The sequence below is a fragment of the Equus przewalskii genome, chromosome X (assembly GCF_037783145.1).
Source record: "Equus przewalskii isolate Varuska chromosome X, EquPr2, whole genome shotgun sequence".
Lineage (NCBI taxonomy): Eukaryota > Metazoa > Chordata > Mammalia > Perissodactyla > Equidae > Equus > Equus przewalskii.
The window spans coordinates 108,725,335-108,752,519 of NC_091863.1; the positions used below are offsets into that span (position 1 = coordinate 108,725,335).

Consider the following 27,185-nt stretch of genomic DNA (forward strand, 5'->3'; position numbering starts at 1 on the left):
GAATTTGTTCAGCTCTGAAGAGAAGGGATACCAGTTCCTTCCAGTCATAAGGCATTCTCAGGCGACTGAGAACCTAGTGGAAGTGTCTGAGGTTGAGCCTCATGACATGCAGTGGTCTGATAGGGAATTCCATCATGATCGTTCACTTTAAATAAAGGTTTATGCAGAGGTGCACACATAAGGATTGGCCGTCCACCACTCCGAGCCCTCGTAGTAATCTTAGACTACTGGCGAGAGAAACCAAGACATGTAAGAGAGAGTTCATGACCTTTTAGGAAGCAGCACACTTCTGACCCACTACATTGTTCTTAGAAATTGTTCAGACTTTAGAGAAAAACGAAACTAAAAGAAAATGGGAAACCATGATTCTAAAGCCAGCCAGCTCCTGGACAGACAGCCACCCACTGGAACTCTGGCTGGCTTCATGTACAATACATGGAACCAATACTTGCAAGCACCTAACAAAATGAGAAGGCTTAACCAAAGATGACTTGAGTCATAAATGGCCAAAACGGGGAACATTCGACCTATCAAAATTAGTTTACTTGCACACACAATTGGAAAAAGATGGCTATGAAATTAAACAAATATAATGAGAAGCGTATTATAATTGGTATTTACAAGCTTCAAAGTATAGTAATGACAAAATGACATATTTACAGGAAACTAACCAAAATTTGGTAGAGACTGTGGCTAAATTAGAGAAAAAGAAAAATTCATAGGATGCCCTGCCTCCCTCACATTTTCCACCACCTCTGCCACCACTTTCAGTATCTCAGAGCTCATCGCCTCCCCCTCCACCTCTTTCTTCTCCTTCAGCACCTCCTCCCCTACCTCCTTCTTCGGCACCTTTGTATCCTTCACTTTCTGAACTTCTGTGCCCCAGCTTGTCTACTTTGCCTCCTCCTCTACTCTTAGAGAAAACAGTAAGTAAATCCCAGGGAACCAATACTGAAAGTAAATCTCAGGAAACAAATACTGGAAGTCCTAAGGCCACTGCAGATCCTTTTAAAGAGAAACCTACTGGGAGAGGTGAGCCTACACTTGTCTATACTCCCTGGACTAGAACTGAACTTAAGAATTTAACTAAATATTTCCCAGACCCTTTACAAGATCCCTTAGGGTTTACTTGGGTATTTGATCCAACTGTTAAAACATGTGAACCAGGATACTCAGATTTATATCAGCTTGTGCATTTGCTAGTATCCAAAAGTAAAACTAAAGATTGGCTAAAGAAGGCAAATTGGAAAGCACCCATGGAAGATTTTCATAAACGTGAGTTTGCTGACCTTCAGAAGTGCAGGGAAATTGCTCTTAACTTGTACCAAGCCACTCCCAGAATTTTTCCTAAGAAAATAGATCGACCAAGGTCCGTCAATATAAACAGAGGCCTGGAGAAACTATGTTTGATTATTTTGAAAAACTTGAAAAAAACCTGCAAACAATATTCTGGGATGGCTCCTGAGAGTGTTATGCATCATCAAAATGATCCAATTTTAAATCCTATCTTTTTGGAAAGATTAGGTGAAAAATTAGCAAGGCTAATCAAAAGACATGTATTGAATTGGGATGCATTACACACTAGTGCACTTGTCGCTATTGTGAATAAACTCTCTAAAACCTTACAAAAGAAAGAAAAAGAGAGAGCTACTATGATTATGAGTGTACAACTGCAACAGCTTATTGGCTCAATTAAGATGCTTTTTTCAAATCTGACTAGAAGTGAAATGACCACACTTGTTTCTATTGCAAAAAGCCTGGTCAGGGACCAGCCTGGTGGCATAGTGGTTAAGTTCCTACACTTTGCTTTGGCAGCCCAGGGTTCACTGGTTCAGATCCTGGGTGCGGACCTACACACCACTCACTCATCAAGCCATGCTGTGGTGGCATCCCACATAGAAGAACTAGAAGGACTTACAACTAGAATATGTATCTATGTACTGGGACTTTAGGGAGGAAAAAAAGAGGAAGATTGGCAAGAGATGTTTGCTCAGGGCCAATCTTCTTAAAAAAAAAAAGCCTGGTCATTTCTAACTCAATTGCTATAAGCTTAAATGGGATTTCGAATAAGCAAAGTTAAAAAGGAATAGGGATGCTTCAAAGATTAGGAGAGGGAATTTCTCCTCCTCCTCACTAATACCTTAGGGAAAATTGAAATAACTATCAGAGGGGAAACTTCAAATGCCCTTCTAGATCACAGGGCTACATTATCAGTTCTTAACCCTACCCTTGTTGGTTTCCCTCTCCCTTGGAGTACACAATCGCCTCAAGTGGTAGGGGTTTCTAATTTACCAATGCAAGTCTTTAAATCTGAGCCAATAACCTTTCAATTAGGAACCATCACAAGGAAACATGTTTCTCCTGGTAAAGTGTGCTCCAATTTGTTGGATTGCACAAGACCTCCTAGAAGCAAATAATGCTCATATTGCCTTTTCACGAAAGGGTGAAATGCTTCTAGATTTAGAAACTTTGGATGCTGACCAAAATTTAATTACTGAAAAACTGATGGGTATAAACTCAGTGACTCAAAGAGACCAAGAAAAATTTGATGACCTGTTATTGCAAGTGCCTAAAGAACTTTTGTCATCACCTTCTTCAAATATTGAAAAGATTAAATTGGCTACTCTTATTAAGGTGACTGTTGACAACTCTAAGCCTCTACCTAATATTCAGCAATATCCACTTAAACCAGAGACATTAAATGGGATAAGACCTATTGTTCAAGAATTTCTTGAGAGGATACTTGTAATTCCTTGTACCAGTCCATGTAATATAGCTATTTTAGCAGTAAAAAAAAATTAATGGAAAAGTCTGGAGATTTGTTCAAGATCTGAAAGCTATAAATAATATTGTGATTCCTCGACATCTTGTGGTCCCAAATCCACATACTCTTCTCTCAGTCATTCCAACTAACAGCTGCTATTCTTCAGTAATTGACTTATGCAGCACCTTCTTTAGCATTCCAGTAGAAAAAGACAGTTAATATCTCTCTGCCTTTATGTGGGAAGATCACCAGTATACCTGGACAGTTACACCACAGGGCTATACTGAAAGCCCTACTTACTTTTCTCAAATACTCAAGGCTGATTTAACTAATGTAGATTTTCATAATGACTCTTCTTTAATTCAATATGTAGATGACTTGCTCTTGTGCTCAAAAACTTAATTAGACTCTCAAAGTGATACAACCTATCTGCTACAACAACTGGCATCTAAGGGACATAAAGTATCCAAGGATAAACTACAATTTTGGTTGCCTTTTGTGAAATATCTAAGGCACATAATATCTAAAGATGGACTGTTGATTGATTCTGCATGGATTAGAGGAATTTTGGCTTTTTCTTTCCCTCAAACAAAAAAACAATTGAGGGGCTTTCTAGGACTAACTAAATTTTGCACGAAATGGGTGCCTAACTTTCCACTTATCAAACTTTACATGCATTACTCAAGTCTGACCAGCCTGACCTGATTGAATGGATGACAGAAAGAGAGAAGGCAGTAAGTAACTTAAAGTCCATCTTGGCTCAGGTACCAGCTTTAGGACACTCTAATTACAGCTGGCCATCTTTCTTCGTTCTGCACAAAGATAAAGGAAAGGCTTCAGGTTTTTTAAACTCAAAAACGTGGTGATGAACATCAACCTATAAGATGTTATAGTCAGCAATTAAATTCAGTAGCAAAAGGACTTCCACCATGTATGAGGGCTATCTCAGCAACAGCTGTCTTGTATAAAGCTACTGAAGAAATGGTGGCAGGGGTCTCCTTTGAATATTTATGTCCCACACTCAGTTGAATCTCTTCTACTCACACTCAGCATTACTCTGTAAGCTGATTAGCCTCTTATGAACTTCTGTTGCTTTCTGCACCTTAGCCCAATGTATTAATCTTAATCCTGCAACTTTGCTTCCAGCACCACAGGAGGGAAAAGACCACAACTGTATTTTCATAACAGATTACCTTCTTCCTCCTAGGAATGACTTACAAGAGACTCTTATTGATAACACTGATCTAATTTGGTTTACAGATGGGTCTTACTTAAAGGATGAGCAAGGACATTACTGGGCAGGATATACAATAACATCTTCAGTGGACGTAATTCAGAGTCCTTATTTACCAGAAATAAAGTCAGCACAGCAAGCTGAATTAATTGCTTTAGCTCACGTTTGTCAATTGGCTAAAGACTAGGTGGCAAATATTTATACTGGCAGCCATTATGCTTTTGGAGTGGCATACGATTTTGGAATGCTATGGAAACATCAGGGTTTTTAAATCTCTTCAGGGCAACCTATAAAAAATGGAAAAGAAGGTGCAGAATTATTAAATGCTATACCACTGCCAAAACAATTGGCAATTATTAAAATACCAGGGCATTCCAAATCTGACCACTTTGGAAGCTAAAGGAAATCAACTTGTGGATGCAGCTGCTAAGCAGGCAGCTTATCCTGTCCAGCCCTGAAAATGCCCACTGCCATTTTTCACCTCCTAGCAAAAGCTACCTCCTGGCTCTGGGAAAAGCTCCTGACAAGCTTTTCCATTTGAACATATATCATGGGAGAGTAGCAGTGTTGCTTGTATGGGAAAATGGGAGGGTATTCTATAGTGGGAAGTGTTGCTGCCACCACCCTTTTCAGAGTTGAGCATTTCTTTTAAATAGCCCTCTTTGTCAATTTGTTATTGTGGTAAATGGAGGAATGCAGTGTGTCAAATTTCTTATAATAAGTAATTTAGTTTGAAAATATCTAAGTATCTTATCCCTGGCACTCATCTCTAACTTTCTGTTCTAGTGGAAGACTTTTGGCAAAATCAAATATCAGTGTGAGTGCATCTGTAATATTTTTTACTTGCTTTCTTCTGACAGTAACCAGGAATTTTTTAAATCCTCAGAGCAAGTGTTCAAAGTGTAAACACTCTCCTTTATCCACCTCTGATCTAGTTCACCAATAGGTTAGTCAACCTACAATTTGCATCATTCTGTCATTTGTAGATGAAGACATTCTGTGTATCATGCTTTTAATGACTAGACTTTTGGTTATTTCCTGAGGAAAAATGTAAATATCTTGCTATTATTTAGAGAGTATAAGCACCTGGCCATGATGTCACTCTGCTGAAGATGGCAAGACTTGGTCTGGATCCATAGAGGACTAGATGCTGCAGTTTGATTCTATATCCTAGCTTGCAAAAAGTGACATATTCAAAAGTACTTAAATGATCAAAATCTAAAAAACAAACAAATAAAAAACAGCAAAATCTCCCAAATCTCTAAGCTGAAGAGTTCATGAGAAGTACAGAAATTTTAAACCATGATGAGCAAATAATGACAGCTAACAGATAAGAGAAGAAAATGACCTCCTTAGAAACATCATCATTTTTAACCATTCTTACAATAATTTATTTAGGAAGAGAGCACTGATGGATGCTAAAGTCATTAGGTGAAAGATCATAGGAAAATAAAGTATTTACACACTCTCAGACTACTTACTTATTATATAGAGGAAATTCTCCATTAATTACAATGGAGCTATCTTGAGACACTTTAATGTTTAACTTCAGTCTAATAATTAAGAAAAAAATCAGACAAGAGAGGACACGCCAGCATCATGGCAGAGTGAGCTCCCCGGGACTCTCTCCCCTTCAAATTACAACCAAAAGACGCAAGCGCATTCCAACAAAAAAATCCTAATAGCACAGAAATCGTCAGAGACCCACAGCAGCCAAATGACGGAGGGTGGAGAGGCTGGAGACCCCTCTGAGGAGCTGGACTGGGGTAAGACAGAACTTCGCTCCCTCCCCTAGAGACTGGGATTGCTGCCACGGGAGGCTCCATTATGGAAGGAGCAGGGGAGGGGCCGCCCGTCTGGGGTATCATCCAGGACTCCCACAGACTCTTGCAGTGGAAACCCTCTAACTGCGGAAAGCTTTTGCGTGGGGGGAACCCCATCAAGCCAAGGCCCCAGGAAACCAGAGAACAGAGCTGATCAGAATCCAGATCTGCCCAGGAGAGAAAGTGCCCCTCCTCCTCCAACCCGCACTGTGCACCATCATCACAGCTGAAGGTGGAGGGCTCAGAATGCACGGCTCTCTACCTCCCCATCTAGTGACGACAGGCTGTAACTGCAACTGAATAATGGCATCATGCACAAAAACCGTTCCTCTACCATCCAGCAATTTATAAAAGCTCCAGTCCAAAAGGAAAACAATAAAAATACAGAAGTACGTCCTGAGGACTTGAAAATAGGTAAACTAAGTGACAATGAATTCAGAATAGCTATCATCAAAAAACTCAATGAGGTAAAGGGAAATATAGAAAAACAAGTCAATGAGTTCTGGAGTTACTTCACAAAAGAGATTGAAACTATAAAGAAGAATCAATCAGAAGTACTAGAGGTGAAAAATACAATGGATCAGATAAAACAGAATATGGATTCCCTGAATGCCCATGTAGACACCATAGAGGAGAAAATTAGCATAATCGAACATAGACAAGTTGAATGGCTACAGACAGAGGAAGAAAGAGAACTAGGAATAAAAACACTGAAGAAAACCTCAGAGAAATAGCTGACTCAATGAGAAAATGCAACTTAAGAAGCATCGGTATTCCTGAGGGCATGGAAAAGGAAAATGGAGCAGAAAGTGTGCTCAACAAAATAACAGCAGAGAACTTCCCAAATCTAGTGATTGAGAGAGAAATGTGTGTGGAGGAAGCTTTCAGATCTCCTAGATTTGTCAATGTAAAAAGACATACTGCAAGGCATATAGTAGTAAAAATGGCAAAAATGAATGACAAAGAAAGAATACGCAGGGCAGCAAGGCAGAAGAAAACAACCTACAAAGGAACCCCCATCAGACTTTCAGTGGATTTCTCCACAGAAACCTTACAAGCTAGGAGAGATTGGAATGACATATCCAAAACTTTAAAGGATAAAAATCTTCAGCCAAGAATACTCTATCCAGCAAAAATATCCTTCAGATATGAGGGAGAAATTAAATCTTTTCCAGACAAACAAAAGCTAAGGGACTTCATAGCCATAAGACCTCCACTACAAGAAATCCTCAAAAAGGTCCTCATACCTGAAAAAAGGAAAAAAGGGAGAAAGGGGTCACAAAAAACAGAGTAGGGAGACAAATAGATAGAATCAGAATAGGATAGCAAATATTCAACTATAGCATTAGGATAAAGGGAAGGAAAGCAAAGGCAATCTTATCACTCTAAGCACAAACTCACAACACAAGTTGGAATAAGAGATGAAAATAATAATTTAGGAGGGGGGGAGGAAAGGGACTGAATCAATTTAGGCTAAGGAAGTAAGAGACCACCAGAAAATGGACTATGTTATGCACGAGATTCTGAATGCACAAACTTCAAGATAGCCACTAAACTAAAAAACAGAACAGAGACACAAAACATAAATAAGGAAAAAAGCTAAGAAACCCAGCATAAGAAATTGCAGAAGTGAATGGGTAGGCTAAAACACACAAGACAAGAAACAAAGGAAATGCAGGAAAACCAGAAAACAAGTAACAGAATGACAGCATTAAGCCCTCATGCATCAATAATTGCCCTCAATGTAAACGGATTGAACTCTCCAATAAAAAGACACAGAGTGGCAAGATGGATTAAAGAACAAGATCCAACAATTTGTGACCTCCAGGAAACAAACGTCAGCTACAAAGACAAACACAGGCTCAAAGTGAAGGCATGGAAGGCAATACGCCAAGCTAATAGCAAAGAAAAGAAAGCAGGTGTCACAAAACTTATATCAGACAAAACAGACTTCAAGATAAGGCAGGTAAAGAGAGACACAGAGGGCCAATATATAATGATCAAAGGGACACTTCATCAAGAAGAAATAATGCTTATAAATATCTATGCACCCAACACAGGAGCACCAAAGTTCATAAAGCAACTATTAACAAACCTAAAAGAAGATATCAAAAATAACACAATAATTGTAGGGGACCTCAACACCCCACTAACAGCAATGGACAGATCATCCAGACAGAAAATCAACAAAGAAAGAGTGGAGCTAAACGAAAAGCTAAAACAATTGGACTTAATAGACATACATAGAACACTTCATCCAAAAACACCAGAATACTCATTCTTCTCAAGCATGCATGGAACATTCTCAAGGATAGACCATATGTTGGGAAACAAGACAAGCCTCTACGAATTTTAAAAAATTGAGATAATAACAAGCATCTTCTCCAGTCATAATGTTATAAAGCTAGAAATTAATTAGAAAAAAATTAGAATTAGAAAAAGAAAAAAGCTGAGAAAGGCACAAAGAGGTGGAGGCTAAACGACATGCTATTGAACAAGCAATGGGTCATTGAAGAAATCAAAGAAGAAATAAAAAAAATACCCGGATTCAAATGAAAATAATAACATGCCATGCCAACTCATATAGGATACAGCAAAACCTGTATTAAGAGGAAAATTCATCGCAGTACAGGCACATCTTAACAAACAAGAAAAATCCCAAATAAGCAATCTTAAACTACACCTAACTGAATTAGAGAAAGAAGAACAAACAAAGCCCAAAGTCAGCAGAAGGAGAGAAATAATAAAAATCAGAGCAGAAATAAATGCCACTGAAACAAAAAAGGCAGTATAAAGGATCAATGAAACAAAGAGCTGGTTCTTTGAGAAGATAAATAAAATTGACAAACCCCTAGCCAGACTTACAAAGAAAAAAAGAGAGAAAGCTCAAATAAACAAAATCAGAAATGAAAGAGGAGAAATAACAACAGACTCCACAGAAATACAACAGATTATAAAAGAATACTATGAAAAACTATATGCCAACAAAATGGATAACCTAGAGGAAATGGATAAATTCTTGGATTCCTACAATCTCCCAAAGCTTAGTCAAGAAGAAGCAGACAATTTGAACAGACCAATCAAAAGGAAAGAGATTGAAACAGCAATCAAAAGCAACCCAAAGAATAAAACCCAGGACCAGATGGCTTTCCTGGGGAATTATTCCAAACTCTCAGCTTTTCAAGCTATTCCAAAACCTAGGGAGGATGGAACACTTCCTAACACATTCTACGAGGCCAACATCACACTGATACCAAAGCCTGACAAGGACAGCACGAAAAAGGAGAACTATAGGCCAATATCGCTGATGAACATAGATGCAAAAATACTCAATAAAATTTTGGCAACCAGAATTCAGCAATTCATCAAAAGGATCATACATCATGATCAACTGGGATTCATACCAGGGACACAGGTGTGGTTCAACATCTGCAAATCAATCAACATGATACATCACATCAACAAATTGAGGAAGAAAAACCACGTGATCATCTCAATAGATGCAGAGAAAGCACTTGACAAGATCCAACAGCCATTTATGGTAAAAACTCTGAACAAAATGGGCATAGAAGGAAACTACCTCAACATAATAAAGCCCATATATGACAAACCCACAGCCAACATCATACTCAATGGGCAAAAACTGAGCGCCATCCCCCTGAAAACAGGAATGAGACAAGAATGCCCTCTATCACCACTCTTATTTAACATAGTACTGGAGGTTTGGGCCAGAGCAATTAGGCAAGGAAAAGGAATAAAAGGAATCCAAATGGGGAGGGAAGAAGTGAAACTCTCGCTGTTTGCAGATAACATGATCTTATATATACAAAACCCCAAAGAATCCATTGGAAAACTTAGAAATAATCAACAACTACAGCAAAGTTGCAGGGTATAAGATCAATTTACATAAATCAGTAGCATTTCTATACTCTAATAACGAACTAACAGAAAAAGAACTCAAGGACACAATACCATGCACAATCGCAACAAAAAGAATAAAATACCTCAGGGTGAATTTAACTAAGGACGTGAAGGACCTATACAACGAAAAATACAAGGCTTTTCTGAAAGAAATGGATGACGACATATAGAGATGGAAAGACTTTCCATGAACATGGATTGGAAGAATAAACATAGTTAAAATGTCCATTCTACCTAAAGCAATCTACAGATTCAACACAATCCCAATCAGAATCAATCCCAATGACATTCTTTACAGAAATAGAACAAAGAATCCTAAAATTCACTTGGGGCAACAAAAGACCCCAAATTGCTAAAGCAATCCTGAGAAAAAAGAACAAAGCTGGAGGCATCACAATCCATGACTTCAAAACATACTACAAAGCTACAGTAATCAAAACAGCATGGTACTGGTACAAAAACAGGTGCACAGATCAATGGAACAGAATTGAAACCCCAGAAATAAAACCACACATCCACAGACTGCTAATCTTTGATAAAGGAGCTGAGGGCATACAATGGAGAAAAGAAAGTCTTTTCAAGAAATGGTGCTGGGAAAAACTGGAAAGCCACATGTAAAAGAATGAAAATTGACCATTCTTTTTCACCATTCACCAAAATAAACTCAAAATGGATCAAAGACCTAAAGGTAAGACCTGAAACCATAAGGCTTCTAGAAGAAAATGTAGGCAGTACACTCTTTGACATCAGTATTAAAAGGATCTTTTCGGACACCATGTCTTCTCAGACAAGGGAAACAATAGAAAGAATAAACAAATGGGACTTCATCAGACTAAGGAGCTTCTTTGAGGCAAAGGAAAACAGGATTGAAACAAAAAAACAACCCACTAACTGGGAAAAAATATTTGCAAGTCATACATCCGACAAAGGGTTAATATCCATAATATATAAAGAACTTACACAACTCAACAACAAAAAATCAAACAACCCGATCAAAAAATGGGCAGCAGGTATGAACAGACATTTCTCCAAAGAAGATATACAGATGGCCAATAGGCACATGAAAAAATGTTCATCATCGCTGATCATGAGGGAAATGCAAAGCAAAACTACACTAAGATATCACCTTACACCCATTAGAATGACAAAAATAACCAAAACAAACAGTAACAAATGTTGGAGAGGTTGTGGAGAAAAAGGAGCCCTCATTCACTGCTGGTGGGAATGCAAACTGGTGCAGCCACTATGGAAAACAGTATGGAGATTCTTCAAAAAATTAAGAATAGAACTACCATATGACCCAGCTATCCCTTTATCCCAGATATCCTTTGGGTATCTGTCCAAAGAGCTTGAAGTCAGCAATTCCAAAAGTCCGACGCACCTCTATGTTCACTGCAGCATTATTTACAATAGCCAAGATGTGGAAGCAACCTAAGTGCCCATCCACAGATCATTGGATAAAGAAGATGTGGTATATATACAATGGAATACTACTCAGCCGTAAAAAAGAAAAAATCGTCCCATTTGCAACAACACAGATGGACCTTGAGGGAATTAAGTGAAATAAGCCAGACAGAGAAGTATAATCTCTGTATGACTCCACTCATGTGAGGAATTTAAAAATGCAAAGAGAACAGATTAGTGGCTACTGGGGGAAAGGTGGGGGGCAGGGTGGGCACAAAGGGTGAAGTGGTGCACCTACAACATGACTGACAAACAATAATGTACAACTGAAATTTCACAAGATTGTAACCTATCATTAACTCGGTAAAAATTAAATTAAAAAAAAAGAAAAATAAAAAATCAGACAAATCTAAATTCAGAGGTGTTCTGCTTGGAATGAACTTTTAAAAAATGTCACTATCTTGTAAGAAAAAATAATGGAGAAGTATAGATATTTTCTAGGTGAAATTAGACTATGGAGACACGACAAGGAAATGTGTTGTACAATCTTTGATTAGAAATGAGACACAAAGGATGGTATTGGAGCAATTAGGGAATTTTCATTATAGACTGAAAGTAGAATTGTAACTATGAAAAAGTATGTCTGTGTAAGAGAGACAGAATGAGAGAGAGGATCAAATATAATAAAATTGAAACAATTGCTGAGTCTAGGTAAATGGGATATGGGTGTTCATTGTACTATTCCCTCAACTTTTCTGTAGGGTTGAAAGCTTTAAAACCTAAAAGTTGGAGGAAAAATCAGGAAATGCCAAAAGACAGATGCAGGTAACTGAGGTAGAAGTCAGCTCACCCCACATACAACTTCCATTAGCTTCGGAGCCACCTTGGGACTCTGCAGTGGGCTATAAACTCTGGAGGATGACTCATGCCCTTTTCAAAACTGTTTCTCCAGCATTCTGGCACGGTTTCCAGAATATATGTCAGGTGAGGTGAATGTGCCTAGAAGAGTGCCTTCTTTCCAGGATATGCTCCCAGGGAGCAAGGATAGAGTTTGCTGTAGGGGCAAACAAACCAAGTGATGTTCTCAGGCATGGTGTCTTGAGGCCTTTGGATTTCTGGAAGAACCAGGTGACTGGAACTGCATCAGCATAGATGCCACCCACGATGGAACTTGAGTGTCTTTGGCTGGAGATTGTCCCCTGGCAGTGCCCTTTCTGAGCCTCAACTGCCTTCTTTGGTAGGGAAGAACAGAGCTTGCAGGGATGTCTCTGTTGTCCTTTTTCCTCCTTCAATTCATTGGCCCATGAAGCCCCAAGTTGGCTAGAGGGGCTGATGCTCTTCATGGTCCCATCCAGTAAGGGGCCAGGTTTTCTGTTACCACTCCTTATACTTATTTCGATGGATTGCTTTAACCACTCTTCAAATGTTGAACCAGGCTTGCACCCTTGATTTATGTTCTTGACATCTGTGAGGCAAGAAATTCTCAAAGTTCTTTATCCCAATGTCAGCAACCTTGGATAAGGACTTTCTGTTGCTGCCATTGGCTGGATCAGACCTTGGGCAATGGCCAAAGAGTCTGTAATAATTTGCAGATTCAGGAAATTATTGGCAAGGGCATCCAGTGTTAAGACAACTGCCTGAAATTCAATCATTTGTGCAGATCCTTGAGTCTCATCCTTTTTAGAGGCTTCTTGGTCAAGCTCCACCACATATGATGGTGGAGATGAGGTCTAAAAACTCCCTTTGCTTTACAGTCAGTTCATTCCAAGGGCCTCTCCATTAAGTCAAGGGTTCCAGGAGAGGAATGACCTACTTCAGCACTACAGCATCTGGCAAGAGAGTAAGGGCAAAGAAAGATACATTTTCCTGAAGGTGGGATATTCCAGAAGGCCAAGTTTGGCTCTATCATGTAGGAGGGAGATCTTGGTGTTTGTACCCAGCTTATGGGGTGCTGCTTCCGTCACCCAAAGCATAACTGGTAGCTGGGTTTGGGGAGTAAACAAATCAGGGCCTATTTCTAGGAGAGCCCAGTATGTGGTCACCAACTGCCTCTTTAATGTCATATAGCCTGGGGCCAAGTGCTTACATCAGAAGATCTTGGGTGACTCATGCTATCATAGATGGTCTAGAGACTCCTAGAAGTTTAGAAGAAGGTTTCTAAAGCCTCTACAGTGAAAGGGTCTCTAGGGGGCACTAACAGGAGTGCCTGTTGTCTTGAAATTTGAACAGATTCTAGGGCCTTTTGCTGGAGGGGCCCCATTAAAGGCAGGCTTATTTGAACATATCAGCATAAGTGAGCTTAAGCAAAATTTTTAAATGAGGAATATGTTGTCTCCAGAAGCCAAAAATGACTAAAAGATGTTGCTTTTTTTTTTAATGTTGTGGGTGGTGAGAGGGTTGGTCAATAATTGTGTCAGAGTCAGAGGTGGAGATGTGACTACAGAAGCAGAGGTTGGAGTGATGGGAACTACGAGCCAGCGAATGTGGGCAGCCTATAGAGGCTGGAAAAGGCAAGAATGGATTCTTCCCTAGAGCGCCAAAAGGAACACAGTCCTCCTGACCCATTTTAGACTTCTGACTTTCGTAACTATAAGATAATATGTTTGTATTGTTTTAAGCTGCTGTATTTGCGGTAATTTGTTACAACAGCAATGGAAAACTACTACAAGGACTTAATGGGTGGACCTTGACATCAAGATTGAGGAAATCCACCATGAAGTGTCATTCATTTTTCCCAAGTTTTAGAACAGGCCAAATTAGACTACTAAATGGAGAGGCAGTGGGGATAATTATCACTTGTATAACTAGATCGTGCATAATAAGTTTCAATTCTTCAAGACCCTGTTTTAATTTATATTGGGCTTCAGGGGCCAGCCCGGTAGTGTAGTGGTTAAGTTCGCACACTGTGGTTCAGCAACACGGGGTTTGTGGTTTCAGATCCCAGGCACAGACCTACATACCACTCATCAAGCCAGGCCATGGCAGCATCCCACATACAAAATAGAGGAAGATTGGCACATGTGTTAGCTCAGCAACAATCTTCCTCAAGCAAAAAGAGGAGGATTGGCAACAGATGTTAGCTGTTGGGCTAATTTTCCTCACCAAAAAAAAAAACACACACACAAAAATAATTTATATTGGGCTTCATCAACTATTTCAGGCAGGGGAGAGGGGAGTTCATGGGGTCCCATCTTGTCAAGCCAATTGTAAATGCCAAAGACTTAATTTTAATTTCTTACTTCTTAGGTCAGAGTGTCTATGCTCACTGTGGGATATTTTAGGGCAATGGGCAGTATGACTACGGAAAATTTAGGCAAGGCAAAAGTACTAATGTTTAGAGTGACTTGTATTTATGCGCCCTCTATTTTGTGTTTGGTAACTGCCCTAAGAGCATAGGGACTACTTTGCTTAAATTTTGGGATCCCCAGGTATAACTGTACTTTCAGCCCCAGTACTGATTAAGGCCATGAAAGTTTACCTGGTGGTTTATTTTATCTTATTTTATTTTATTTTATGTTAATTTTGGTGAGGAGGATTGGCCCTGAGCTAGCATCCATTGCCAATCTTCCTCTTTTTGCTTGAGGAAGATTGTCCCTGAGCTAACATCTGTGCCAATCTTCTTCTGTTTTGCATGTGGGACGCCGCCACAGCGTGACTTGATGAGTAGTAGAAGGTCTGCACCTGGGATCTGAACCCGTGAACCCCAGGCCGCCAAAGCAGAGCGCACAAACCTAACCACTATGCAACTGGACCAGCCCCTCATGTTTACCAGGTGGTTTATTTTAGCAGATGTTAAACTTAAGCCTGAACTCAGACGCATAAAAGCTGACCAACATCCTTTTATCTTTTTGTTGTATGTATTATTTCAGTAAATGTTGGATTTCCAACTGGGTGAAATTGTGAACCTCTCTTTCAATTTTTTCTTTCTTTCCCCTGTATCCAGATTTGTTTTTTTTTTTTCCAGTGGATTCTCAATATACTTTGGCGGGTCCTCTCTACTCTGCTCACTCTGCTCATATTTATAAGTTTCTTTATCCCCTTTCTAGTGTCATAGGGGTTCAATGAGTACTTTTCCCTAACAACGCTGAGGATCAGGAGCTCTGTTGCAAGAGAGACACAGGCAGAAAAAACAGCAAAGGCATTTGTTAGGGCCCTAGAAAGCCATATGCTTTTAGGAGTGTGAAGTCAGCATTCCACATGATAACTACTCTTCTTCCATACAAGCAACCACCTGCTGGGCACACATATTGCATAGGGCATTGTGTTTTCCGTTGAGTGCTCTATAGAATGGGGGCCAATACCTGGTTGAGACACACAACTAACGGCATAGGGTAAGAGTCATTCCATGAGCCTAGTGTCAGAAATAACTTATGCTGGAATTCATACACAATGCAATCTGAAATATATAACCATGTCTGGAATGAGACACATGACCCAGGGTCATTTTAAGGAGTATCCCAATCTTATAATTCTGTCTCTATGTGCTAATTGTTGAAATTTCCAAATTAGGTTAGTTAAATCAGTAACAGGGGCGTGGTAGGACCCATCAAATGTAGAACAAAAGAGCACAACTCAAACAGCAAGCTTTCATAGGCAGCAGCTCAATTCATCCTTTCAGGAGGCATCCAAGCCAGTTAGGAAGCCACAGTCAAGCAGTGGTGGTATTCATCACCTAGACATGCTGCTGACTGTACCAATAGTTGTTGTAAGCCCACAGAGATGCAGTGGACACCGTCCCCCACGCACACACTCAAAATTTGGTTTGGGTATCAAGACTGATGATGCTACATAAGCACCAAGAGTGTATTAACAGGTTTATTACTCACATACTGAGGCTTTCTGAGGAGAGCGGGGCAGACTTGCCAAGATGGGAGTTGAAATCTACCAGTAGTCAAACATCAAAAATGGAGTAATATACTTGATTACAGACAATTTCTTGACAAACTCTGGGGTAAAAGTGATTAGGACTGCACATTACAGATAAGAAAATAGGCTTAAATAGATCAATACACATGGCCCACATACTCACCGCTTGTAAGTGTCAGCACAGGGGTTTGGACACACATTTACCTTGTGTCAGTGCTTGTGTTATTAACCCAACAAGGTAAAGTGGGAAAATGTGCTCTAACAACAAGTTGATTTCCAAGTAAGAGAGCACAATGTTTTTATTATGTCAGGATCCTTATAAATTAATGATAAATGTCATACCAGTTATATGCAGTATACAATTACCCTTTAAATTTCAGGGTGTTGCTGCTGGTATATTCACTCTTGCTCCAATTGGACATAAAACTCACCTTTACATCAGTGCCCCGTGCTGCATTAATAGAAATGTATTTTCTTGCCTGAGGACACACACATACCTCTCTGCCACCAACAACACTGTGGGCAGAGGCTGCAGGTCAGTGTGTCTGTAGATTATGCAATCTCATGGTTTTGTCCCTGCTTAGGGTAACGACTCCCTGAGCACCACCAGTATCACTAGCAGCAGCACCTCGAGCCCAGATGCCCAGACTGGCGCCCATCTGGGTCACAGGCCGACCTCGGGATCCCCAGTCCCTATGAGAACTGGAATTGAGCTCAGGCATGGCTGCAAGGGTAGTTGTCCTACTTCTCTGGGCATATGGAGCAGGCTGAATAATTCAGCTAAAGTTCTCAAGACCAGATTCTGGCAGAACTTCCAGGGATACAAATGGAACATCCTCTTTTGAGTGAACACAAGTAATTGCACAGCCGAGGGCCTGACCATCAGCCATGGTGTGGAGACCAGCTTGAGACTCAGGAGCCCTGCCCCTTCTGATACCGTGAGGATCACGAGCTTTGCCTTAGCCCAAGATCTCTTCTTTGGAAATGGGACAGAGAGGAGGGAGCTGTGCCACTGGGGAGGTGAACTCCGAAGGGATTGAATATGTATCCAACTGAGACTGCTGAAACCAGGGAGGTTGGCTGAGATGACCACAATGATGAATGCTAAGGTCATCTGAGCACTACCTGCCTGCTAGACGCTGTTCTGAGTGCCTTAACAGTATCTTCTCATTTAATCCTCACAAACTCCCAACGGGAGGAAGTATTGTTGTCATCCCCACTTTACAAAGGAGGAACCTTTGGATCAGGGAGGTTAAAAGACTTGCCCAGGGTCACACAGAACTGGGAGTGGAAATCAAACCACCTATCTCTTGAGCCTGTGTTCCTAACCACTTCTGCATGTTATGTATTTTTACCACTTTGGACAAATGACAGTTCTCACCCTCCCATTACCCAGCAGGGTTGGAGTTCATTAGTTCAATTAGTTTGTTGATGGCAGATAAAGATGCCACATTATCTTGGTTTATCAGGATGTTTTCTCTCCCATCCTACTGAGCAGACACTGTTCCTGCAGGAGCAGCAACTGACCCGGAAGGGAAGGCAAGGAAGGAAAGGAAAGGTACCTTCCCTGAGTCCCAGGCTCTGATTGGTTAAGCACCAAGAGGAGTGATCATGACTCACAATGTGGTTCAGAACCTAGTAATCACATCTGTTTACAGAATCCAAGCACTGGCCACAACCACGTGGGTTACTCCGTGTTCAGAGCTGAATACGGTGAGTGAGAGGTGCTGGAAGAGGGGGCACATACTACCTATGTTTGGGTACCATCTCTACAGCTGTTCCCTGGATAGGATACTCGGCTAGCTTGGCCTCAGAGCTCTTCCTTGGCTTGAGCAAAATCCCTCCACTCCAACTTCTCCTGTGTGAGGAGTTACCAAAATGTCCTCACAGTGTTCTCTGTGTTTCAACAGGTCCACTGGACAACGGACAGTGATTGTGGCCTCAAGATCCAATCACCCAGAGAGAGGTGCAAGGGAACTCAGCTCCCGGTAGGAGTTTCTGCTCTTTCCCCATCTCTGCATCAAGCCTTGGCCACAGTTCTGAGATTACTACATTTATAATACACAGTACACATAAATGGGGTGTTTAATTGTAGAAATTTCTGCTGAGTGGTCGTACTTCTCATGCCGTATTACCTTGCGAGTCTCTGATATGGAACAACTATAGAGTTAACATTGAAGTGTGACCCGTGTGCGTATTGTCTAGAGGTAGGACATGGATTCTGACGGGATGTCAGAGGGATAATGGTGAGGACAGGGCTTTGTGTGCTTTATGGAGCTGTTCCCCTGAGGAACTAAAATGACTGTTATGAGGAGATGTGACTTGGCCCCGCGCTGGCTGCCCCCTCAGTCCCACATAACCACTGAGGAAATTGAGGCACAGCTGCCTGTAAGAGGGACCCAGGCCACACGCCCTTCCTTGAATGGCAGGGAAGGCTCGGTTACCCAGGTTTCCTCCCATCCCATAGAGAACCATGGAAAGACACTGAGATATGTGTTCAGTGTTCAACCAAATGGAAGGACAAAGATTGTTTCCTTGCCTTCCACAAGGATCAAGAGGAGGCATCCTGAAGGGTTGGGGGCTGGGGCGCTGAAGCCAGACAAATTAGGTTCACATCCAGGTTCTGCCACATACCAGCTATGTGACCTGGGGCCCGTTACATACCTTTCCTGTGCCTCAGTTCCCTGTCCTGGATAAGTGGGCATGGCAGTGGCCCCAACAAGCTGTTAGAGGTCCCCTGAGCTGCAGGATGTAAAGCCCTTGGGGAAGTGCCTGGAGGCAGAACCCCTGAGCAGAGGTCTGGTATTGCTGGTGGTGTTACTCTTGTTGTTACCATATGTACTCCTGGGAAGAAGGGGAGGCCTAGGGAGCCTAAGAGACTGGAGAAGAGGTGTCATCACCTCCTCTTTCCCTCCCGAATGAGAACCTCTTACAGTCACAGACAGGGCAGAGACCCTGCCCTGGCTACATCTGCTCTCTTGCTTGGAACTCCACTTATAGGCTGGTTCACTTTTCGTTTGTTTGGGGCTTTGGGTGCCTTTCTTCTGAGCTCCCTTCCCTGGAGGACAGAGGCTATGCCTGGGTCAACCTGCCTTGGTGTTTGTACCTCTCTGTGTCTCAAATCTATGCTTCTGAGGAATCTCGGTTTATTGAGCGAATTTGACAAAATTGATTTACACATATTTTTACATTCTTGTTTTAGAAAATACAAGTAAGAATTACATTTATAGAGATCAACTGATAATCCCCCTTCCTTTGCTAGACTTCACCATCTTACACCCCTACACCAGAAGAGATGCCTTAGCAGTTTTTGTAAAGTTTTCCGATCTTATTCTTTGCATTTACTTTTATCGCTATGGATGACTCTGTGAAGAAAGACAAATGGGATGATAAGATACATACTGGTTTCAAGTTTCTTTCTTCAGTTACCATTTCTTAGAGATCATTTCCATGTCAGTACATAGAGAACCCCTTCATCTCTTTCAATAGCTGCATTTTATGTCATATTATTCATATACTTGTAATTCATACAAATAAGGAAATTGGAAAAATGCCTTTCTCTTTTTAAGTGAATGTCTCTTTAGAATAACCAAGTCAATCACCGAAATATTTTACAAAAAAGTAAGATTGGACACAAGTGAAACATACAAAAGAAGATATTATATACTTCTTTAAGAATAAAATGTGAAATAATAGAAATAATAAATTTAGTTCACACTGTCCACAAAACAGTTGTGAATTTCTTTTTTAAAAATAGAGGGAAAAATGCATGAAACCTTTTTATGAGTTTCCTGTTTTGACACTAAAAATACCAATTCATCCTGGATAGGAAAATTAATTATTGTAATCTTATGAATGCTTCCCAAAATAAATCTCTGAATTCAGGCATGAACCTTAACAGGATTTTGCCATGAAGTAAAATGAGCTGATTATTCAATAAAACAGAGGAGAACATATGTAAGAGTAGCCATGATAGTGACATTGCCCTCCAACGTAGGAAAATCTAAACTATCGATTTAGCAATTAAAATAGGAGTGGAAAATACATTAATGGAACAGAACAGAGATTCTCAACACAGACTCATGCAAATAACAGAATGAAAGAAATGATAAAGTTGGCATTTCAAGTCCAATGATGTGCAAAAGCAACCTCTTATATCAATGCTGGAAACAGATGTGATTATGTTGGGGAGGTGGCAGGGGGAAGAGTGGCCTGGATACACTGGATTAAGTGAGGTTCATCTTCTTTTTCAGGCTTTTTCAGTTGTGCTCTCTTCCTGAATCCATCTGTGGTGTCAACCAGTCATGGATGCAGGAGACTCTGAACTTAAGCCCAGCAGCACCACACCAAGCATCAGGAAGAAGACAGATGAATACCTAAAACCCACTGTGGTTTCCAAAAACGTGGTGAGCTTTTTACTCGGTAGGCAGCTGGGGAGGCACAGAAGTGATGTGGATCTGTCAAAGTGGCTGTGGATGCTGACAAGAGACATGCCAGGCTGGAGGTGGCCTTTGCCAAAAAATCATGTGACTTACCTGCTTATGCCTGCCAATAATTTTGGAAAATGCAAAAAGAAAAATGTTTAAAATAAACTTCTGCCTTATCTCAGCTGTTAAAATAAAAGCTGTGTATTCAGTCCTTTTGGTCTGATGTGTTTTTATGGCCATACATCTTTCCTGGGCTACCCTGGAGAGGGGAGCCCATTCCTTCTGACATTCTGTGCAAGAGCTCTCAGACTCTGGGAGGTGGTGAGATCACACTGCATATCAGATTTCTTCCACCTTAGTCTGAAGAACAGGAAGGGAATAGTTATGAAGTATTAGGTCGCTCCAAGATGCCAGACTCCTCTCCCTAGTCGCTTTGGAGAGACCTACACTCTGTTCCCCTCTAAAATCTAGTTGCTTCCCCTGGTGAGGAGACATTGAGATCAGACCCTGAGTAGGTGGGAGGTTTAAGATGCCTGCCTTTTTATTATTCTGATGCTCATGAGAGTGTCATTTAGAAACTGCAGCACTGTGTCTTGGCTATTCTATTTAATATTAAATAATCAGAGCACAAGGCATTTTATTTTTTTCTTTTTCTTTTTTTTATGAGGAAGATTCTCCCTGAGCTAACATCTGTTGCCAATCTTCCTCTTTTTGCTTGAGGAAGGTTGTTGTTGAGCTAACATCTGTGCCGATATTCCTCTATATCATGTGGGATCCTGCCACAGCACGGTTTGATGAGTGCTGCTAAGACCGCACCTGAGTTCTGAACCTGCAAACCCCAGACCACGGAAGTGGAGCATGCAAGCTTAACCACTACTCGACCAAGTCAGCCCCAAGGCATTTTAATGCGGGAACATCATACCTTCAGGGCCTTCTAAAGGGAATCTCTTCTCACTGTCCCCAAACAAGTGGAATCCCCAGGGCCCCTTATTTGAGCCACATGAAATAAACCAGTTCAGGTCACAGCTGACTGAAGAGAAGTCATCTGTCTGAAGTGAAGCCAGCCCTTCTCCACAAGACTTGTGCGAGGGCTCCCACAAAGAAGGCTCCCCAAAGGCATGTGCTGGGAAAGTCAGGTCTCACTGGGAGAAACTGGAAATGGGAACTGTAGGAAATGGGGCATTCAGAAGTGAGGGCTAAGCTGAGAGGAGGACAGGGAGAGCTAAGGGGAAAGGGGATGTGAGAAAGCCTAGATGATGAGTAAGCTTACATCTGATCAAGGGGGAAAAGTTCAAACCATCACATACTCCAAGCACGACCCTTATTTGTTCTCTACAGGGAGATCCAAAGGGAAACTCCAGGTGCATTTCTATCCCTGCTCCTCCCTTCTCCATCCTCTGTGTCCTCACAGCTTGTAGAGCATTTCTACAACACCCTTCCTGTCTCTCCTCCTCCAGCCATGTCTCAGGGGCTGTTGTTCTCTCTCCCCTTAGCCCAATGTCTCCCAGCTCTTTATTATGCACAACAATTGACATAATTATGCAGAACACTTTTCACCCTCCTCCCTGTTCCTGTCCCCTTGGCTGTGCACACTCTGCTGTGGCATTGTCAAATATAGCCGCTAGTCTCTTCTTAGTGGCTCAGGTGTGGCCGTGGGATGGAGAGGAGGGTCTTCACACCCCTGTGTAGGTGACTATAACCTACCAATCATGAGCAAACAGAGGCTGTGAGCTGGAGGAAAGGGAAGACCTGAGGCTGGAGACCAGAAGGTAGGGCAAGAAGGAGACACACCAGGAAGCAGAGACCAATCATAGCCAACCTCCTACAGTCCACTGACATCCAAGAGAAGATGTAACACTTAGACCCTACAGCTTCAATTACCCACGTGGGTAAAGCTCACAACCATCATAGTGAGTGAAAAAAGAAGCAGTGGGGAGGAATGTAGCCAGGGGTAACTGAAACGTGCCAAGCAGTCTTCAATGTGGACATATGTAGTAAAGGTCCCACAAGGAGTGCAGCAGGATGTTCAGGTGTAGCTCTCTCTCATCTCAGATTTGGCTGACTCCCCAGAACAACTGGCTACGACTACCCCCCATCTCACAGGGGTCCCTGACCATCCATGGAGGACTGGGAAGGAAGGCAATCACACACACTCATGTGAGTTCTGACCACCCACCCACAAGAGGGTGTGGACTAACATGAAAGAGTCTGGGTGGGTTGAAGGCCACAGAGACTCTTCACAGAGGCTCGGTGGTGTGCTGAGCTTACAGGAGGAAAATCTCCTTCAACTACCAGGGGGATGGAGGGTGTGATTTGTCTCTCCATAAGGCAGAATCACATGTAAGAAATTCAAAAGGTGAGTGGGTAACTGAGTGAGAGACAGACAGACAGAGTTAGAGGGAGAGGGTGACAGAGGTGGGCGGAAGGAAAAGAGTGACAGGAAGTTGATCCTGGGCCTGCGGCACAGTGTCTGCCATGTCCACACTCATCCTCCTTAGGAACCTCCTGTTACTGCCCAAGGGAGTTCGTCTGCCCATCACAAGACATGCCAATAGTCAAGAGGCAAGGTGGTAAGAGAGAAAGGGTTTTATTACAGTTTTCTAGCAAGGGGGAAGATGGCTTACTAATGTCCAAAAGAACCATCTCACAGAACAAAGACTATAGGCCAGTTATATAGGCACCTGGTTCCTGGGTTGGGGAGACATCTGGTCTTGCGTAGGGCAGACATCTGGTCTTAGTTCCTGATAATCTTTTGTTTTACTGGATATGCGTCAGAGGCTGGAGTAATGCCATATACCCAGATATTTCAATTCTCATAGATGATGGCTATCAGCATAGACTCTCTGCCCCAGGGGCTTATCACATTCCAAAGGAACTCAAAAGAACAAAGTTATCAACGTATTGCAACTGGGAGGGGCTATGAAATTTACAGAGCATGTATATCTCCTGGAGGATGTATATCCACCTGGGTTAGCTAATCAGAAGTCATTCAAAGTTACAATATGGTTCCTTTTCTACAATATGGCTCCCCTTATGTCAATCTTGTGCTTATCTGGTATCAATTCCCCATTTGGTTGTTCATTCCTCAATCTTGAGGGCTATCCTGCTGATGAGGGGTATAGGTTGTTCCATCTCATTGAACTAGTCTCTTAGTAAGACAGTGATGCAGGTGGGCTCCAGAAGTTAGGCCTATATTCTGTAACTAAGTAACCAGGTATTTAAAAAGAAGAATTTCTAGAGAGACAAAGAGAAAAACAAGGTCAGTGGTGGGAACAAATTATAAACTAGTTTCTGAGCCCAGGGCACAGCCAGTCAAAAAAGATTTTTAGATGTCAGAGTCAAAGCATCTTTTGTAGTTTCAAATGTCTCTAATGATGTCATCAGGTGTTCAGGTATCTTTCTGAGTGGCTTACACAGCAACAGGCATGAATTTCTCTTAAGCTTGTATCAAATTCTCCAGCTTCAGTGTGCAAGGCTTTAGGGAAAAGGACAGGTTCAGTTCTCAATTATTCCAAATGAAAATGATGGGAAAAAATAAAAAACATTAGTTTTGAGATTTGTAGCCAGATATTTCAGGAGACTAGAAAAATTCAGGATGCAGTCCAGTTAACAGATAGAAAACAAAAATCTCAAAGTCAATTAGCAGAACTAGAACCTAATATCCATGAATGTGTACTACAGTTTCTATTGAAACATAATTTTTCTCTCTAAAATCACCCTCATTTTTACCAAAGATAGCAAATTAAGACTCAGTGGTTTGTAAAATAAATTTAGTTTTAATAAACTTGGCCCAATTATTTACATAAGTGCAGCAAGAGTAGCAATTGATTATATAGGCTCTTTTAAGCCTGCTTTGCTAGAACTTTTTATAAGGAATCTCAGATTAAACGTTAAATGTCTCTCGAGGCCTGGAAAGCCAAAACAAGGACTTGTCATCAGACTCCACCTGCAATACCTACAGATTTGGGTGGATTCCTGTCTTCTTAAGGTCCCCAAAATATTCTGAGGTTTCGGGCACCTGCCAAGGAAGTGACCTTCTTTATTCACCTTGTAAGTTTTCTGGGAATCCTGTAAGTAAGTTACCACGCCAATATTTCCAAGTGGCTTTATTTCATAAAGTCAAACTTTGTTCCTCAAAAGCTGTCTTGTCATATCTGAGTCTGCATGTTTCTCTCAAATATGACATTTAAATCAAAGCCTTGATAATATACCCAATGTTTCCAATTGTTTCCTGTTATAAGAACTTATGCAAACAACTGTATTGCTGTGAAAACAATACTCACTCATTAAGAGTTTTCAAATTCTGGAGGGATCGGGCAGGGGGTAAAGAAGATAAATGTTTCAATTCTGCCTTCAAAGGTATAATTTACCAAATTGCTATAAGTCATAGTTAAGAGAAAAAGGTTTTCTTAAATCTGGAAAAACATTTAAAAATCAGCAACATCTCAAATGAAACATCATGAAAATTATAATCATCCTCTTCAGTCCTGTGTAATCTATTCTTGACCTTAATCTTCTATTAGCAGCTTCATTAAGTCATAAGTTTCTCTGTTAGAGTTCTGTAATTTTTTACCCAGTTCAATCTTATGATCTGAAAGTTTACCAGAAACCTGTATTCTAGAGTAAGTGTCAGAGTCCTTTCCATGAATCTCTCTGAAGATGAAATATATTTGTAAAAACCTCAGAGTAAAACAACAACTATTTGCAAATGACAAAAGACTCAAAAGGGGCAATTGACAAAGATACTTGGCTATTTCTGTGACATACAACACTTCATGATAATAACTAGAATTATGGCTGACAACCAGGATAGATCAGAATTTTAGTAATGTTACATAATTTTTAAAACATATAGATCAATACCATTTACCCATATAATATCACCTATGAAGTTTTATCATCACTTATTTGACAGTGCTTCCTATGTAATTTAACATACCAAATAAGCCTAATTAGTTTAGTATCTTCTTCTTTAATAAGAAGAGAGAGAACAAATTTCTGTAGTTCCAGGGCTAATTGGAAGTTCTCAAAGTTTTCTTTTTTAAGTCAAAAGAAAGACTCTAATTTGGGGGAAGTTCATCAAAATTATCAAAAAGATTTAGAACACTTGGTCAAATAGGAAACAATGCTTAGTTATCCACTTAATCAAAGTGACAACAGAAACAGTCAAAAACACCTTAATAGATTTCAGCCTTTATGAATGTAGGAAATTATTTTAACAAAACATAGCTTTTCTGTATTTTAGGTAGACTTACTCAGAAATGGAGAAAAACCTTTTATAACTTCTTTACCAAGAGCAGACCAAAAGTTCAAGAAAATTATTCTTTTAAGAGAGAGAAGGCCAAATTCTAATTTTGCACCAGCTTACTTTTGACATTAAAACTCGTTTACTTAATTGGATTTACTTTAATCTTAGTTAACTTGACCATGCATAAAACTCCTCAGGGTTTTACTTTCACAAATGTTCTGTGACTTACTTTTTTACATTCAGAATTTGTCCCAAGTTTTTTCCTTTTTTCTTTCCTAGTGCTTTAGGACAAATTTATCTTTCTTAACAAAACAAACGAAAATATTGATACCAGCTCATCACAAGGTTGACATAAGGGAAGCCATATTATAGAAAAGAAACAGGGATGGCCCTGAGGCTGAGTGGTTAAGTTGTGTGACCTGCTTCAGTGGCCCAAGGTTTTGCCAGTTTGGATTCTGGGTGAGGACATGGTATCACTCATCAGGCCATGCTGACGCGTTGTCCCACATAGCACGATCAGAGGCACTCACAACTAGAATACATAACTATATACTGGTGGCTTTGGGAAGAAGAAGAAAAAAAAAAAGATTGGCAACAGATGTTAGCTCAAGTGCCAATATTTAAAAAAAAAAACAAAAGAAAAGAAACAATATTATAACTTTGAATGAGCTCTGATTAACTAACCCAGCTGGATATGCACCCTCCAGGAGATATACATGCTCTGTAGATTTTAGGGCCCTTCCCAGCTGCAACAAGTTGATGACTTTGTTGTTTTGAGTTCCTTAGGAATGTGATGACCCCTGGGGCAAAGAGTGTATGTTGATAGACATCATCTATGACAACTGAAACATCAGTGTATAGGGTATTGCTCTGGTCTCTGATGCATATCCAGTAAAACAAAAGATTATCAGGAACTAAGACCAGATGTCTGCCCCACCCAAAACCAGATATCTGTCCCACCAGGAGACCAGCTGCCTCCCCCATCCAGAGACCAGTCCCCTATATAACTGGCCTGTAGTCTTTGCTCTGTAAGATGATTTTTTTGGACATTAGTCAGCCCTCTTCCTCCTTGCTAGCAAGCTGTAATAAAACTCCATCTCTCCTATCACTTTGCCTCTTTTACTAGGGGCATGTGTCGCATCAGGCAGACAACCCCCCTGGGCAGTAACAAATTCTCTATTCTTTACTCCTTCTTTACTGAAAACATGCACTTGACTTTCATTGTATACAAACTTTCTAGAAATATATGCTTCCTTATAGAAATTCCTTAGCATGTACAAACCATGTCTGTCAACAAACCCAAGTATTTTTTAATTTCTCTGAGATAAGAAACCAAAGGCAGACAAATGTATGCTCAATAATCAGCTTCTAATATTTTATCTGATGTGGAAATGACCTAGATACTCAATAAATTTTTATCATTTAACTTAATTTAGCAAAACTCTAAAGTTTTAAGTTACCAAATAGAATCTGGAAACAATTTTATTCAAGGATACAG

The 27,185-nt window shown here is 40.7% G+C and overlaps 1 long non-coding RNA gene across 1 annotated transcript; it reads left to right on the plus strand.

Moving 5' to 3' along the window:
* The first annotated feature begins 17,592 nt into the window (after nt 1-17,592).
* Nucleotides 17,593-20,650, plus strand: LOC139080984 (uncharacterized). Its single transcript, XR_011535882.1, has 3 exons — nt 17,593-17,725; nt 17,923-18,000; nt 20,266-20,650. It is a non-coding gene; the product is annotated as an uncharacterized lncRNA (long non-coding RNA).
* Nucleotides 20,651-27,185: the final 6,535 nt, after the last annotated feature.